The following is an 18238-nucleotide window of genomic DNA, read 5'->3' as shown; positions in this document are numbered from 1 at the left end:
TGAATGTATACCAAGTGGTGATTTTCTAGGACTTGCAAAGTGTGAGGAGTGGAAAATGTTTTAGGTTATGATCCAGTAATTGAGAGTTATACCTTCCTAAGGTCGTTATGAACGTTTCCTATCCTTATGAGGGTAAAACTGTCCTTACTATTGAGAAGTAAGTAATTTTACCCTTTGGATGTTTAAGGGTCATCGTAGGGTCATCGATAGGTCATTGAAGGCAACAGTTGTAAGGATACCTTAGCATTCGAAGGGACGATCATCATTTAACCGTAGGCTACACCGAAGGGTCATCGAGGGACGAAATCATATATTCGAAGGCAACATCTGAGGGACTATGATTTATTTTATGATGATTTAATCGAAGGGCCATTGCTAAGTGTATCCCCACATTCGCGGGACATGACCGTAATACCGTAATCGTAGGGTAACAAAGAGAGATCCAAGATCACTTATTTAAAGGCAATGTGTTGTAATTACTTAGATAGCCGTAATCAATTAGGTAATTAGGTCCATATTAAAATCAATACATTAAGATCAATTAAGCCATTAGGGTAGATCTTCGCCATGAAATGAATACATTAAAATCAATTGAGTAATTCAGGGTGAATCTCCATAAGGATCTCCCACACATAAAGTGGGATACCTAGCCGGCCGTTTCCTCGGGAATATGTAAACCTTTGCACAATTCAACACACGGGTTAGAGCATCAAAGTAAAGTACAATTGAAAATTGCACTACAACACCACAGCCATAATCTCAGGCCAAATGATGCAGAATTATAATAAGTTTTGGTAAGATAGACATAAGGCATAATAGAAAAGAAACAAAGCAGCCACTGTCCCGTTCGCCTCTACTTCGCCTGGCGAAGGCTCAGCGAATGCTCGCTACAGGCTCGCTTAGCGATGTGCTAGCGAGCGGCCACGGGTTTGGAGTTTGACAGCGGCATGACCTCCGAAAACCTGAACTTGCATGGCACTTGATTACAGGAATAGCATGGACAAACATTCATGATATTCAAGCATATTTAAATTCGCATGTGAAATCAAATTACATGTTCGAAACTTCAATCATGATGCTTTATGTATATAGAGATTACCGATCAAAAGCATAAAACAATAGTGATGCGCAAACCTGCTTGCAACTAAGCTGCTATGTTGAAGAGACTGATCGCTTTTGGTATCGGATGGAGTTGGGCGGCGGTAGCTTCGGAGCGGAGGAGCGGCCTTCAGGGTTTCTTCACTCGGAACTCTCTAAAGTAGCCTCCAGGGTTTCTGTGCCAGGGTTTCCGTTCGTCTTCCTCTGTTTTTCGTCCCCCTTTTCGTGACTGAAGCTTGGCTATTTATAGTGCTCTTGTTGTGACCTAATGGGCTCAGAGTGAAGCCCAGAATTTTCTGTTATCTGCCAGCTTCGCTAGGCGAGCGTGTAGCGAACGTTCGCTAGGCGAGCGTGCAGCGAACGTTCGCTAGGCGAAGGATTTGCTCGCCTAGCGAGGAGGCCAGTTTGGGTCATTTTCTGGATTGGGCCACTCGTGAGCTGGGCCTTTGTTCCTTTAAGATCAGTGTCATAAAAATGAGTCGGAGTGCCCTGAAAAATGTCTTGAAATATTAATGGGCAAATTTTGGGGTATGACACTCCCCCTTTGTCATCAATCAAAAATAAATAGGAAAATAAAATAAAATAAAAACAAATGGAAAGAAACAAACATGATTTTCATTAAGTAATGCCAAAAGGCAGAAAAGATACAGTTGATTACAGAGACGGAAATACAAAGAAAAACAAAATAGAAAAGCAACAAGTACTCAAACATAAAAAGACACACACACACTTAGGTAGAAATAAAAAGCACACACACATGAGGAGACTATTTTTGAAACTAAAGGTTTTGGGAAGGAGGAGCAGGCGACGGAATAACTAGGTAGTCATCCAGAAGATTTAAGGGATCCATCAATGGATCAATATTATCTTCAAGACAAATTTGCATGTAGTATGTCAAAACTTATGGTGGATCGATCTTTGTGAAGATGGGATAGTTTTTCGACGGGATATTACTACCGTTGATTTCTTCTTTGGATGGAGGAGTTCTTTCAATGGTGACATATCTAGGAGGAGATTTAGGATGAGATAGTTGCAGTTGTTGAAATTGTTGTTGAATATGTTGTTAAAGAGCAACCAATGTTGAAATTGAAGGAGAGGATGAACAGTCGTAGAGAGGTGATTTAGGTTTGAAAGAAGAAAGTGTGGGAATAATGTGAGCGTAGTGTGAAAATGTGAGTGAAGTGGGTTTATATAGAATTTTTTTGCAATGATGACAAGGAAAAAATTACGCAGTCATGGGGGGAAGCGTAAGAAATTTAAACCTAATTCTAAGAATTTCGAAACCCAATGTGTTACGCTATTATCACGAATGCTCAGAAAGTGGGATGACTGTCACCACTTAGAACCACATGATATCAAACGATATGACAAATATTTAATGCAATGACTCTTCAGGATTAGGAAGACAAATCGATAAGATTACTTCTGATCAGAACCTTTATGATTCATGAAACTTCCTCACTTCAGAAAGCTCATGTCTTAGAGTCAACAAATAAATTCTCAGAATCTAATGTAGATATATGAAGACTTAAACGTTCTGAAATACATCTTTTCATTCTAGACATAAATCCAAAAATATTTTTTTCAGAATGAAAATGAATATATCTTCAGCAAGGTTTTTTTTTTAAAATATCGGTCCATTGATGGTCGTATCAACAAATTTTAAGTGAAAAATACCCTTCTGAACACTGTCACGTAATAGTGATGTTTAATTTCAATATGCTCAGTCCTAGAATGCAAGATAGAATTCTTAGACAGACAAATATCAAAAGTATTATCACGTAGAATATGAATATTACTCTCAAGTATCTGATAATCTTCCAACTTAATCTTCATCCAGAGTATCTTAGTGCTGCATTCAGAAGCTGCAAGATATTCAGCTTTGACTGTTGAAAATGTAATTGTTGATTGTCTCTTGTTGGACCATAAGAGCAGATTATCTCCCAGACATTGACAACTTCCAGAAGTACTTTTCCTTTTTATTCTGTCTCCAGTGTAGTCAGCATCACAATATACTACTAATTTATACTCACTTAATTTTGTATAAAACAAACCAATGTTAGTAGTACCTTTGATATACCTAAATATTCTCTTAACATCAGTTAAGTGAGTCTCCCTAGGGTCTGATTGGAAGTGAGCACATAAGCAGACATTGAATAAAATATCAGGTCTAGAAGCGGTTAGATAAAGGAGAGAGCCTATCATACCTCTGAATATCTTCTGATTTACCTTACTACTTACCTCTTCTTTCTCCAGAATACATGTAGGATGCATTTGAGTCTTAGCTTGCTTGCATTCTGACAAGTTAAACTTCTTCAGAAGTTCCCTTGTATATTTTCTCTGATGAATGTATGTTCCTTCTAAATGTTGATCAATCTGGAATCCCAAAAAGAACTTGAGTTCTCCCATCAGACTCATTTCAAATTCTACCTGCATTGACTTAGCAAAATCCTTACACAACGAAGCATTAACATAACCAAAAATAATTTCATCAACATAAATTTGTACAACCAAAATATTATTCTTAAAGGTTTTGCAAAAGAGAGTTGTGCCCCCTTTCCATCTGGTAAAATCATTTTCCAAACGGAAGTTACTTAGTCTATCATACCAAGCTCTAGGAGCTTGTGTCAGACTATATAACAAATTTTTCAATTTCAAAACAAAGTCGGGATTTTGAGAACTTTTAAATCCAGGAGGTTGGTGCACATATACTTCTTCAAAAATGTATCCATTTAAGAATGCACTCTTAACATCCATCTGATAAAGGATGAATTTATGATTGACTGTAAATGAAATTAAAAGACGAATATACTCTAACCTGGCAACTAGAGCAAACGTTTATCTATAGTCTATACCTTCTTGTTGACTATAACCTTGTGCTACCAGTCGAGCTTTATTTCTGACAACTTCGCTCTTCTCATTGAGCTTGTTTCTGAAAACCCATTTGGTCCCAATGACATGGAAACCCTTTGGTTTCTGAACAAGATCCCAAACATTATTTCTGGTGAATTGATTCAATTCCTCTTGCATAGCTAGAATCCATTCATTATCCAGAAGATCTTCATCAATATATGTGGGTTCTATCATAGATATTAAACCTAGAAGAGTCTCTTCAGAAGGTTTGAATGAAGATCTAGTTATGACTAGAGCGTCTTTATCTCCCAGAATCAATTCTTCAGAATGAGAAGTTCTTGGGCTACTCTTCTTTTGATGAGTTGGACCAACGATAACTTCTAGTTTAGTCGCTTCTGAGTCGTTTGCTTCAGTTTCCTTAGCTTTGCCTTTTGAGTCTTTTTCTCCAAAATCATTTTCCTTTGATTCTGAAAGATTGATCTTCAAATCTGCAAATTTCTCAACTAGCTTTGACTTTTCAGGGTCAAGCTTATCATTGAATCTAACATGAATTTTTTTCTTCAATAATTCGTGTTTCAATGTTAACAATTTTGTATCCTTTAGAGCATTTAAAATATCCTAACAATAAATACTTATGTGCTTTAGAATCAAACTTTCTAATATTCTATTTAGTGTTCAACATAAAACATTCATAACCAAAAGGGTGAAAGTAAGAAATGTTGGGCTTTTTGTTCTTCCACAGTTCATAGGGAGTGTTACCCAGAATAGGTCTAATAGAAATCATGTTCTGAATGTAACAAGCTATGTTAACTGCTTCTGCCCAGAAATGCTTAGCCATGTCAGTTTCTTGGATCATGGTGCACGCCATTTCTTACCAAGTCCTATTCTTCCTTTCTATAACCCCATTTTGCTGTGGAGTCCTAGGACATGAGAAATCATGGGAAATTCAATTTGCATCAAAAAGATTTTCAAAATGTTTATTTTCAAATTCGCCACCATGATCACTTCTGACCCAGACTATTTTGCAGTTCATTTCAGTTTGCACTAGTGAGCAGAAAGTAGAGAACACAAAATGTGACTCGTCCTTGTGTTTCAAGAACTTTACCCATGTCCATCAACTATAGTCATCAATGATGACCAATCCATACTTCTTTCCATTGATATAGGCAATTTTCACTGGTCTAAATAAGTCAATGTGTAGAAGTTCTAACGGTCTAGAGGTAGAAACAACAATTTTCGCTTTGAAATATGTTTTAGAAAACTTGCCTTTCTGACATGCTTTACAGAGAGCATCTAAAGCGAACTTCAGGTTGGGTAAGCCTCTGACTAATCCAAGCTTATTTAGCTAAGAAATCCTTCTCATACTAACATGGCCCAAATGTTTTTTCCATATCCATTGCTCTTCATTAACAAACAATAGACATTTTACATTTTGATGCATAAGATCAGGAAGTTTGATTTTATATATGTTGTTCTTTCTCTTCCCGTTAAAGAGGATTGTACCATCTTTCTGACTAACATCCTTGCAGGACTTTTGATTAAAAATTATATCGTAACCATTGTCACTAAGTTGACTAATAGACAATAGGTTATGCACTAGACCATCAACCAAAAGAACATTAGTAATAGAAGGAAGTTTATCGTTACCAATAGTTCCAGAGCCAATGATCTTTCCTTTCTAGTTTCCTCCGAAACCAACAAATCCTCCAAGCTTAAGTTCCAAATCTTGGAACATAGACCTTCTGCCTTTCATATGTCATGAGCATTCATTATCCGAGTACCATGACTGGTGTTTCAGCTAAGTTGCTAAGGATGTCTGCAACATAAATTATTTTATCCTTAGGTACCCACTTTCTGGATCCTCACCTGTTAATTTTTTTAGATTTTTTACAACTTTGGGTCTTTGTTCATAAGGATAACCATGGGGAATTTGTGCATGATACTTAGGTTTTAGAACTTAGTTCTTACCTTTTGTATGTTTCTGTGTCTGTGCAGAAATATCAAGCTCATTGCCAGTAGGCACGAAATGCTCATAGAGAGGTTTTGGTTTTACCTTCTGACTTTCGTCAGGTTTTATAGTTTTTGTACAACCTAAACCTTTCTTACCATTTCTTCTAACTCAATAGACCAAAGAAGTCATTTGCTTCTATCTATGCTTTTAGCTAGAAAGTACTGGATTGCTCTGTCATATTTAATGACACAATCACTAACAGAAGCTTCTAAGACTATTTCCTCCTCTAGTTTTGAAAATTTGCTTTTCAAGGCAGATTTATTACTTTCTAAAGAAAATACTTTTTCATTTAGAGAAGAAATATCTTTCACAAGCTCAGGGTGAGTTTCAAAAGCAACTACTTGGACTTGTTTAAAGTCCTTGTACTTACTCTGAAGACTCTGGTGCTTTTCCACCATTTCAGAGAGACAAGATTCAAGATTAGAACAAGATAGGTTAGAAAATACCTCTTCAGAATCAAAGTTTGATTCTGATCCTGTCAGCATCTTATCGTTTAGTTCTTAAGAATCTTCTTGATCATATGTAGTTTCCATCAATGCAATGCTGGTTTTTTCTTTGTCATAATCTTCTTCTTCGGATTCTGAGTCATCCCAAGTAGCCATCAACCCCTTCTTGCCTTTAGAAAAATTATTCTTAGTCCTTCTGTCCTTTTCAGCTTAGGACAATCATTTTTGTAATGGCTTGTCTCCTTACACTCAAAGCAGATAACTTCTTGTTTAGACGAAGAATTGTAACCAAAAAAGAAACTTTCTATTCTATCTTTCCAATAATCAAATTTATCACCATTAAAGATCGGTGGTTTTGCACTGTAGTGATCTCTCTCATTGTTATTAACAACGTTAGTAATGCCCATTATTTCTCACATAAAATTGGATTGATACTGAACACGATGAAGTGTTGATAAATCTTTTAACACAATCAGAACCAGGCTCTAATACCAATTGAAGGTGTGAAAAACACAAGAAAGGGGGATTTGAATTGGGTTTTACAAAACAAAAGCTTTTTACCAACTCAAGAACCCCACTTAAATGTTAATAACAACGAGATAAAAACACAAGTATTTTTATCCTGGTTCGCTTGAAACTCAAAGCTACTCCTGTCCACTCGCCAAGGTGATTTTTCCTTATATAGAATGACTTAATCCACTCTAATCAACTGATTACAATAATCACAAGAATAACCTTTTTTGTCTTCTCAAGGATCCGACTATACCCTAGTCTCGTTAAGGAATCAGAAAGAATGCCCTTCTTTGTCTTCTCAAGGATCCGACTCTACCCTAGTGTCCTTAAGGAGTCAAACAAACAATTTGAATAATATTTTGTGTGTTGTAAGTTGCTTATATACAAGCAGATTTTACATAAATGATAAACTATTACTTAAAGAAAGAAACTGTGTATAAATAATGATAGCTTTTTCCAGTTTAGCGACGCTTCAACATTCATGTCAGTTCTTCTTCATCAAGTCTTCAAGTCCCACTTATATAACATACGAAAAGATACTGTTGGGGGGGGGGGGAATGGGAAAACCAAATATAGTGGTTGTCCACTGTTGAATGGTGAAAGGAGTTATACTACGTACCGTCCTTCGCCCACAAATTTAGTGACATGTGTGATGTATAATTTTGTCCTTGCCCATGATATCAGGTAGTGGAAAGGATATTTTATTTGTACTATGTACTATTTGACCATGTGCCCATTTGATCTTATATTCAAGTTCATTGGCTTCTGATGAAAGTTGATGAAGCATGAAATGAAGAAACATAAAGCTGGATTCAAAAACTTCAGAATCTTCGGTCAGAACCTTGACAACGTCGGTAGTTTGGCTTGAGATCTTAAGTATCTTCATAATCTTCAGAGTCTTCAGAATCTACAGTCATACCCTTTATAACCTCTACGTCTGGCTTGAGATCTTCAACATCTTAAGCTAAGTAACATAACTTCAGAAGCTTGCCATTCTTCAAAAGCTTAGCAATCAGAGTCACATCCAGAAGCATGAACTGAGAGAACGTTGCAAAAATAACACACCGTCTCCTCAGAATCTTCTTATGAGTGAATCAACAAAGAAGCAGAAAGATCGTTGCAGTAACAACTTGGAACATCTTTCAGATCTTCTTATGACTGACGCATAAGCAGAATCGAAACTCATCATTCAAAAACTAATGATGTTGCACATCATATACTTAGAATCAATACTAGCTGTTAAAGCTACACAATAACAAACCATTAGGGTACCAAAATCGTTCTCACACAAGTACAACATTGTTTTCATAAAAACTCAAGGTATAGATGCAGAACCAAATCTTGTTCTAACAGACATTATGGTACCCCCACTCAAGAAAGACAAGAAAATTATTGGTGCCAAAAAGATTTCCATAAATGTTCCTATTGCTCTCTTAGACAATGTTCTTTCATTTTGAGGAAAGTATGCTGAAGTGGAAGGATGTGTATTACATGATGATAGCCCCTAAAGGGAGTTATTAAAGGAAGCTTTGACATTTAAAGAGGTTGTTGAGCTACTGAAGGATTTCATTGTAAAAGAAAATACGATTCTTATGACAATCTAGATTTATGTTGACAATATTATGTTTCGAAGGATGTCAAATAAGATGTTAGATCATTTTGTTCAACAAATGCAAGTTGAATTCGAGATGGGCATGGTAGGTGAACTTACCTACTCACCTGATTTACAAGTGAAGTAAAGGAACGATGGCATCGTTTGTTAGAACAAGATTTGGTTCTACATCTATACCTCTAGTTTTTGATGATAACAATGTTGTATTTGTGTGAGAACACTTTTGGTACCCTAATGGTTTGTTATTGTGTAGCTTTAACAGCCAATTCTGATTCTGAGTTTACAACGTGCAACACCATCAGTTTCTGAACATTGTGTTCCAAATTCTGCTTATGCGATAATCATGAGAAGTTCTTAAAGATGTCAAGTTACTGCTGCAATGTTCTTTCTACTTCTATGTTGATTCACTCCTTAGAAGTTTCTGAAGAGACGTTATGTTGTTGCTGCAACATTCTCTCCGCTTCTACTTATGGACGTGACTCTGATCATCAAGCTTGTGAAGAATAGAAAACTTCTGAAAGTTTGTTACTTAGCTGAAGATTCTGAAGATCTCAAGCCAGACTTCGAGGTTATAAAGGTTCTGATTGGAGATTTTGAAGATACAGATGATCTCAAGCCAGACTACTTACACTGTCAAGTAGGGGTGTTCATGGATGCAGGTCGACCCACGAACCCGTTGACCCAAACCAACTTAACCCATAAATTACCCGAACTCGTTCATTTACGGGTATACCCAACCCAACCCATAACAATCCATATAGTTTTGGTTCGGGTATCGGGTTTGAGTTTTGCAACTCGCGAACCCATTGACCCAACTCATTGATGTGACTTTAGTATTTTCTTATTATTTTAAATAAAAATATAAAATTAATATCTCACTAATAGCCATAATTTTTCTTTAAAAAATTATTATCCACCAATAATACTACTAGAAAATAAAGTGTATATTTCTTTTGACCCAACAATTTTTCTTTTGTATCATTTCTAACTTATGCATTTTATGAAAATAAAGTGTCTTGTTGAATTTTATCCTATTATAAAGTGTTATGTCGTATTGATGGATTCTATTAGATATTATATGATGTGTTTCATTGAATTTGAGTGTTATAAATGAGTATGATTGTATTGAGTTGTATTACATTTTTTTTAAAACCGATAAAAAAATCATAAAAAATCTATTTTTTATTTCAAACACAACCCACAAATCCAACCCATTAATGAACAGGCCGGTTCGGGTCGGTTTTGATAATGAAATTGCGGGTTGGACGACGGACCCAGCCCATTGAAGTTTGAATGGGTTGGGTAACGGATTAGGCCAAACCCGGTCTAACCCGACCCGCGTACACCCCTATTGTCAAGGTTCTGACTTAAGATTCTTAGTTTCTGAATCCAACTGTATGTTTCTTCATTTCATGCTTCATCAACTTTCATCAGAAGCCAGTGAATTTGAAGATAAGATCAAAATGGATACGTGATCAAATAGTACATAGTACAAATCAAATATTCCTTCCACTACTGGATATCATAGGGAAAGGACTGTATTACACATGAACCTATCACTGAAATTATAGGCGAAGGACTCTACATTGTATCACTCCTTTCACAAATCTAACAGTGGACAACCACTCTATTTAGTATCCCCATTTTCCCCTTCAACGGTCTCTTTTCTTATGCTATATAAGTGGGACTTGGAGAATTGAAGAGATGTTGTTGAGAGACACTACATTATTTGACAAGTCTGTTTCAACGTGAAAAGCTACCAATTTTGTACATAATTTTCTTTAACTGTTTTGTATTTGATTTGTGTAAAATATGTTTGTGTAGAAGCAAATTGTAACACACAAAATCTTATTCAAACTATTTATTTGTATTTCCTTAAGGAGACTAGGTTTTAGTCGGATCCTTGAGAAGACAAAGATAATTGTTCTTTGTGATTTTTCCTTAAGGAGACTAAGGTATAGTCAAATCCTTGAGAAGACAAAAAAGGTTATTCTTTGTGATTATTATAGTCAGTTGATTATAATTTATTAAGTCCTCGTGTATAAGGCAAAATCACCTTGGAGGATGGATTGGAGTAACTTTAAGTTTCAAACAAACCAGGATAAAAATACTTGGGTTTTTATCTCTTTGTTATGAGTATTTGTGTGGTGTTCTTGAGTTGGTAAAAAGATTTTATTTTTAAAACCCAATTCACCCCCCCCCCCCTTTCTTGTGTTTTTGCACCTTCTATTGGCAATAGAGCCCCGATTCTGATTGTGATAAAGTTTTTCTCAACACTTCACCGTGTTCAATACTGATCCGATTGTGTGAGAAACAATGATTGCTACTAACAACAACGATGCCGCTACTAACAACAATGAGAGAGATCATTACAGTGTTAAACCACCAATCTTTGATGGTGAGAAGTTTGATTACTAGAAAGATAGAGTCAAAAGTTTCTTTCTTGGATATGATGTTGATATCTCGTGTCAAACCCTAAAATTTGACCACCTCTTCTTTCTACTTTTCAGTTAACGCTAACATGCCGGGACATACCAATCAAATATTCAACCTCAGGATCTAAAAAGTCAAGGAGGGACCGTTTTGACTTGTCCCTCTTAGGAGTTGATTTTAGTTTAGAGGTATTATTTAGACTTTTCGAAATAATATAATTTATAGGATTATGCTAATAAAGGGTTCATAACTATTAAAATTAAATTTTTGGAAAAATAAATAGGATTAGTAATTAGAATATTATATCTCATTAGATTATATTATTTAGAAGGTAATTAAATATAAATATTATACTAGGGTGTTACTTATTTAATGAAATTGTAGATTAATAGTTTTGGAGATCTTTTACATTATTAAAAATTAGGCTAAAAGTTTAGATATTATTTGTGTAAAGGCAAATTGTCATACAACATACAATCATAGGTTTCGATGATGACAAATGACCACCATGGATGAATCGGCATTGTCGATTCCACTTCTACAAATCAAATATAATATATCACCTATTATATCCTTTTCTATGCTCATCTAAAACTGCTATATTTCATACAACATATGTGGATAAAATGTGATCATGACAAAATGCATGAAAACCACAAAACTATAAATTTTTGCAGATTTGCAAGGTTTGAGTCGACCGCAAGGGTCAGCGCATGAGCCACGGGTCAGCGCATAACATAGACCAGTTGGTGACTGGTCAGCGCATGGTGGCTTGAGTCGACCACAGGTCGGCGCATGGCATAGTGCAGTTGGCCACGGGTCAGCGCATGGAAGACTTGAGTCGACCACAGGGTCGGCGCATGAAACTTTCATTTTCCCACGGGTCAGCGCACGTCAACCTATGGTCGACGCATACTGAAGCAGTCTTCATCCTGTCCAAAATTGCAGGCCATGCATCGACGCATAGACCTGCTATGGTCGACCGCTCGTGCGCAAATTCAGTTTTTGATTATTTTCCACTCTGTTTGAAAAGCTGTTATTTTTGGTTGGTAAGTTGGTTACTATATATAGAAGTTTAGTTACTTGTATCAACTAACATTTGTCAATTTAATTCAAGTGTTCAAAGAAACAAGAAAAAGTGAAATAGGTGTCCAAGATTCATCATCTTCATCTTCAACATCTCACAACACATCAACTACACACAACCATTTTTGAAGTGCTTTGTGATTGGTTAAAGGTGATAAGGTTCGAAGCCGAGATTGGGGAATCCGGTTCGGGTTGAAGCTTGTGACAGGTTTTTTCTTGAATAAAACCGTTGGGGTTTTGTCCTCCAAGACTGGTTTGTTTTGGGGGTTTTTGGACAAATTCTTCATCAATTTGCAGCTGAGCGAAGGTGATCGAAAAGAGGAAGTCTTTGTCAATCTAGTAGCGGATTCAGTGAAATTGAAGGGAAGATTTCGGGTTCGATTTGTTGTAGTTGAGATCAGCCGGGTCGAGGGTTTGAAGAACTGAGGGTTATTCAACAAAGGGGCTGGAATCGGAGGTCTATCAACAACAATCAAAGGACTTGATTCACCTTGAATCAAGGAACAAGGAGTGGAAGCAACATTCAACGTCTTGAGAGTTCGGTTGTATATTTGCTTTGCAATCCTTGTATAAACGGTTAAATTCAACAGGTGATATCTATTAAATCATCTCAATTCTAGTTTTAGAATTGAGGGCAGACGTACCCCGAAGCGAGGACGACGGGGGAACTGCCTCATCAAATCTCTGCCTTCTCTATTTTTCAGCATATTTGTTTTTAGCTTAAAAATTAAGTGATTTTAGTATAAGCACTTTTATCAAACCTTGATATTAATTGAGTAAGAAGTTAAAAATTTGTTTTTAAATTCAAAGTACAAGTAAATATTGTACTAGACTAATTGAAATCTCTTACTCAACATAAATATCACTTGGAGTGTTTTTGCACACCAAGTGTTTGATAATTTGCCTAAACCAAAATTATCTTAGTTGTGTATCTAGTTTGGTTTGCTCTTTGAATCATTGGAACTAGGAATCTTAGCTAGTGAAACAAATCCTTGATAGTGTGACTAGTGTAGTGATTCGTATTCTACATTATCACTAATCCATAGGCTTGACGCATATCCGGTTTTCCAATAACGGTTCGTTTTAGACTATATTTTCCTCGGCCGCTTCCGCACTTAAAACAAATTTTCAAAACCAATTTTTAAATTGGTAGCGCCGACTCAAATTTTAATTGGGATCTATTCAACCCCCCCTTCTAGATCCGTGCCATAGTCTAACAAGTGGTATCAGGAGCTCCGGTTCACTCCGTGCTTCAAAATATAACTTTGATAGAAAATGGCTAACGAACCTAAAGGGGCTTATAATAGAGCTCCCGTTTTCAATGGTGAAAATTATAGTTATTGGAAAGACTGTATGCGGGTCCAATTGAAATAACCATGACCAATGAGAATAATGAATTGGTGCCTAAGCCCGAAGCACAATGGACCGATGATGATGAAAAGAAATACAATTATGATTGGAAAGCCAAAAATATCCTAATCTCCTCATTAGGTGTAGATGAATACTATCGTGTATCCCATTGTCCTACTGCTAAGGCCATGTGGGATTCACTACAAATTGCCCATGAGGGGACGAACGATGTTAAGTTGGCAAGAATCAACACACTAACACAAGAGTTTGATCTCTTTTTCATGGAGCAAGGGGAAACCATTGCTGACATATAAAAGAGATTTACTCATCTTATCAATCGATTACATTCACTAGGTAGGTCGGTTTCCAATGGTGTTGCTACTAATAAGATCTTGAGATGTCTTAATAGGGAATGACAGCCGAAAGTGACCGCCATCAAAGAAGCGAATGATCTTACCATATTAGACTTGACAACATTATTTGGCAAACTACAAGAGCACGAACAAGTACTCTTGAGCCTAGAACAACATGAAAAGAAAGAAAAGAAGGACAAAGCAAAGGTGAGTGAAAAGAAATCCATAGCTCTTAAGACTTCCTCCTCGAAGTCTCAAGCAAAAGAGCAAAGTGATTACTCCTCGAGCGACGAAGAAGAAGAGGACAAGAGCGAAGATATGGGGTTGTTCGTTAAACGTTACAATCGTTACGTGAGAAAGAACGACATCCAACATTCCGAGAAGAACTTGGTAAACTTCCGGAAACAATCTAGGTACTCTAAAAATGATGACTCAAAAGGTAAAATGACTAGAGGGTCGGGCTATACGTGTGGAAAGCCCGGTCATTACAGACTGGACTCTCCGATGAACAAAAAGACAAAGGAAAAGGAATCATACAAATCACACAAGAAATCATCAAAGCCAAGGAGAGCATACATAGCTTGGGAAAGCGATAGCGACTGATCACACTAAAATTTACGTATTTTCGACTCCGATTTCACATGCATTCTAGTTATTTTATTATCGTTTTGTTGTGTTATTACTGTGTTTTCCTTTGTTTTCAGGTTTTTACCTTAATAGGAGCCCTGATCGAGAAAAGGAGCAAAAAAGAGCCAAAAACCCTAAAAATCAGCATTTTGCTCTTATGGCCTACCCAATGGCGGGCGCCACAGTCCAAGCCATGACGTGTCCAATTCAAACTTCCATCAAATCCCACGTTTTCCCACCACTTCCACTAAGGCGCCCCACTTTGTGCTTGTGGCGGGCGCCATGGCCTTGTGGCGGGGCGCCACAAGAGGAAAACAGTTTCCTCTATTTTCAAGTTGAAGGGCATCCAAGTCAATTCCACCTTTTTTACTTGCCTATAAATAGCAACGCGAATTCAGTTTTACAATCACCCAAACTTAGAGCAGACGAAGATCCGAACGTTGGAATAAGGCGAAATCAGAAGCAACTTTGTTTCACTTAGGCATATATTCAGTTTTATAAAGTGGTAATCGCTTCGCATTGGAGTGTTACCACAATTGTGTAATTGAGTCTGTGATAGAGTTTGTACTCGAGTTTGGAGCACTTTGGAAGGAAGTTAATCCTGCCGCCATTTTCTTTTCCGCATTGCAATTTACTCAGCCCTCCGATTGGAGCAGGTTTTTATTACTCGCCTTTATTTTATTTATTTCCCGCACTCGCTTTTACTTTATTTATTTCCCGCACTCGCTTTAAATTATTTATTTCCCGCACTCGCTTTAAATTATTTATTTCCCGCACTCGCTTTAAATTATTTATTTTTCCGCACTCGCACTACTTTCATTTATTTTCCGCACTCGCTTTAAATTATTTACTTTCCGCACTCGCACTACTTTTATTTATTTTAATGCACTTTTACTTTACCATGTCTAGCTAAATTTATAAGGCTAGAATGTAAGGATCGTAATTGAACCGATAATCTGTACAATTGTTCGTAGAAACACTTAAGGGCTATTTTAACTTTCAACTTAAGTTTTCCCGCACTTCAATTCCGTTGGGTAAGATCGAAAGTCGTCCAACGTATTTATAAACTTAATTGTTTTTAACTATTTCAAAAACAGCGAAAGCACTTTGTCTAGTTCATTAGGAGTTTTTAACATCAAGGAGAAAAGAGATTTTAGAACTATTTTCGGACGCGTTTATAAGTTTAGAGTCTGGTTCGTAAGAACCTCTTTTGGTTAAGAAATCCAGGTTATAATACTTTTCAACTTAGTTAAGATACTATATTTCTTAAAAATAGGTTTACTACTCTAACGCAGTGCGCGCCTTTTTATAAGTGACAATAAGAGGGTTTGATTAGGGAGTACAACTCGGTTCTGAATACGCGAAAGCGACAGTTCCTGTTAAATTAGTTCTTTTCAAAGTAGGAAACATTGCCCATAAGTAGTTCTATTTAGCAAGTACTTGGATTATCAACTGATTACGTGAATTACATTCGACCCTGTCTTTATAAATTATATTCTATTTTCAATACTTTACTTTTCATTGCACACTACAAAAACACCTATTTTGACTGCCTTTGATAAACACCATAACGATAGATAACGATAGATTGACACTTGGTCTCTGTGGATACGATAATCTTTTATATTACTCTGACGCGTTCGTATACTTGCGAACATCAAGTTTTCCAACGCATCAAGTTTTTGGCGCCGTTGCCGGGGACCAATTTCGTCAAATTTCATTTTCCTGTTGTTATATCGTTTAGACTTAGGTTATTTCCCGCTGGTCAATGCGAAGAACTCGTAACACCGGAAGTTTAAGCTTAGTAAACCCTCTGGCGGAACCTGAACGTTACGCTCGCGCACGTTTATTCTTTCATAGAATTAAGAGAGCTATGGCCGAAGATCAAAACCAAAGACCTCTTAAGGACTTCGCTCAACCATCTAATGAAGAACCTAGTTCTAGTATAGTAAACCCAACTATCCCAGCCAATAATTTTGAACTTAAACCATCCCTGTTACAACTAGTGCAACAGAGACAATTTGCGGGTCTCGCTACCGAGAACCCTAACCAACATTTAAAAATATTTCTTCAATTAGCAGATACTTTTAAAACCAATGGAGCTTCTCCTGAGGCAATACATTTAAGATTATTTCCTTTTTTCCTCAGAGATAAAGCTCTATCGTGGTTAGATTCCCTTCCACCCAATTCCATTACGACTTGGGATAACCTTAGAAGAGTTTTTCTTGCTAGATATTTTCCCCCGAGTAAGACCGCTGTTCTTCGAAACCATATAACTAGATTTACCCAAAACCATGGAGAATCGTTGTTCGAAGCTTAGGAGAGATATAAAGAGTTGTTACGAGCATGCCCACATCATGGTTTAGAAAATTGGTTAATCATTCAAACCTTCTATAATGGACTTCATTATAACACAAAGATGACCATCGACGCTGCCGCAGGCGGTGCTCTGATGAACAAACCTTATCCTGAAGCTAGTGCCCTTATCGAAGACATGGCTCAAAACCATCAATCATGGGGAGTCGAACGAGCGACAGTGGAGAAGAAGGAAGCCCAAGGAGGAGTGCATGAACTAAGCTCTATAGATATGATGCAGGCTAAAATGGACGCATTAGCCCTCAAAGTCGAGCATATGTACACGAACCCGAATACTGTAGCCGTAGTTTCGTCGGATTGTGAGATATGTGGAACCCAAGGACACCAATCCGCAGAATGCAGTCTATTGAACGAAACCCACTCCGAGCAAGTGAACTACACCCAAGGGAATCCATATTCAAATACCTATAACCCTGGATGGAGGATTCACCTGAACTTCTCCTATAAAAACAATAACCCTATTCAAAATAATGCACCTCCGAGACCTAGTTATTAAGCCCCTAGATCAAATCAACCTATGCAACCTGTACCACCAAAACCGAGCCTTGAGAAAATTATGGAAAATTTTATCACCGCTCAAACCCAACAAAACAAGGAGTTCATAAACCAAAACATTCATGTTAACGAATTGATTACTCAGTTAGGAACCAAGGTTGACCAAATAGTTACTCATACCAAGATGCTTGAAACCCAGATCTCTCAGGTAGCTTTAAACCAAGCCCCTCAGACTACACCTGGAGGACAATTCCATGGACAACCTCAACAAAATCCGAGAGGACAAGCCAATGCCATTACCCTACGAAGTGGGAACGCTTATGATGAGCCACCAAACCCAAGATTAAGTGAACCAGAAACTTCTAAGGAATGTACCAAACCCCCGGACGAAGTAAAGGAACCATAGGAATCTGAAAACCAGGAAGGTCGAGATAAAGGAGAAGAACCTAAAGATAAAATTTACGTACCGCCCCCGCCATATAAACCACCTATACCATATCCGCAAAGACTCAAACAAACCCAGATTAATAAACAGTATCCAAAATTTATTAAAGTTATAGAAAAACATGTAGAAATCCCTTTCACAGAAGCCATCACCCAAATACCTTCTTATGCAAAGTTTCTGAAAGACATCCTTACCAACAAACGTAGACTTGACGATCCGAAGCCTTTGGAATGTAATGCTATTTCCGAGGACAAATTAGCAAAGAAAGATAAAGATCCTGGAAATTTCTCCATTCCTTGCCTTTTGGGTAATCATGTCATCGATAAAGCTTTTCTAGATTTAGGAGCTAGTGTGAGCTTAATGCCTCTAGCAGTTTGTGAGAGATTAAACTTAGGAGAATTACAACCCACTAAGATGTCACTTCAGTTAGCCGATATATCTGTTAAATATCCGATAGGCATTTTAGAAGATGTTCCTGTTAGGATAGGTCAACTGTTTATCCCTACTGATTTTATCGTCATGGACATCAAAGAGGACAAT

At 37.0% G+C, this 18238-nt stretch overlaps 1 non-coding gene across 1 annotated transcript; it reads right to left on the bottom strand.

The window, feature by feature from the left end:
• Positions 1-16639: 16639 nt before the first annotated feature.
• Positions 16640-16746, bottom strand: LOC127110057 (small nucleolar RNA R71). Its single transcript, XR_007797295.1, has one exon. It is a non-coding gene; the product is annotated as a small nucleolar RNA R71 (small nucleolar RNA).
• Between the last annotated feature and the right edge of the window lie 1492 nt (positions 16747-18238).

This window comes from Lathyrus oleraceus, chromosome 7 (genome assembly GCF_024323335.1).
Source record: "Lathyrus oleraceus cultivar Zhongwan6 chromosome 7, CAAS_Psat_ZW6_1.0, whole genome shotgun sequence".
NCBI classification, from domain to species: Eukaryota; Viridiplantae; Streptophyta; class Magnoliopsida; order Fabales; family Fabaceae; genus Lathyrus; species Lathyrus oleraceus.
Note: the sequence above shows the minus strand (reverse complement) of the source record. Positions and strands in the feature narration are given on the sequence as shown.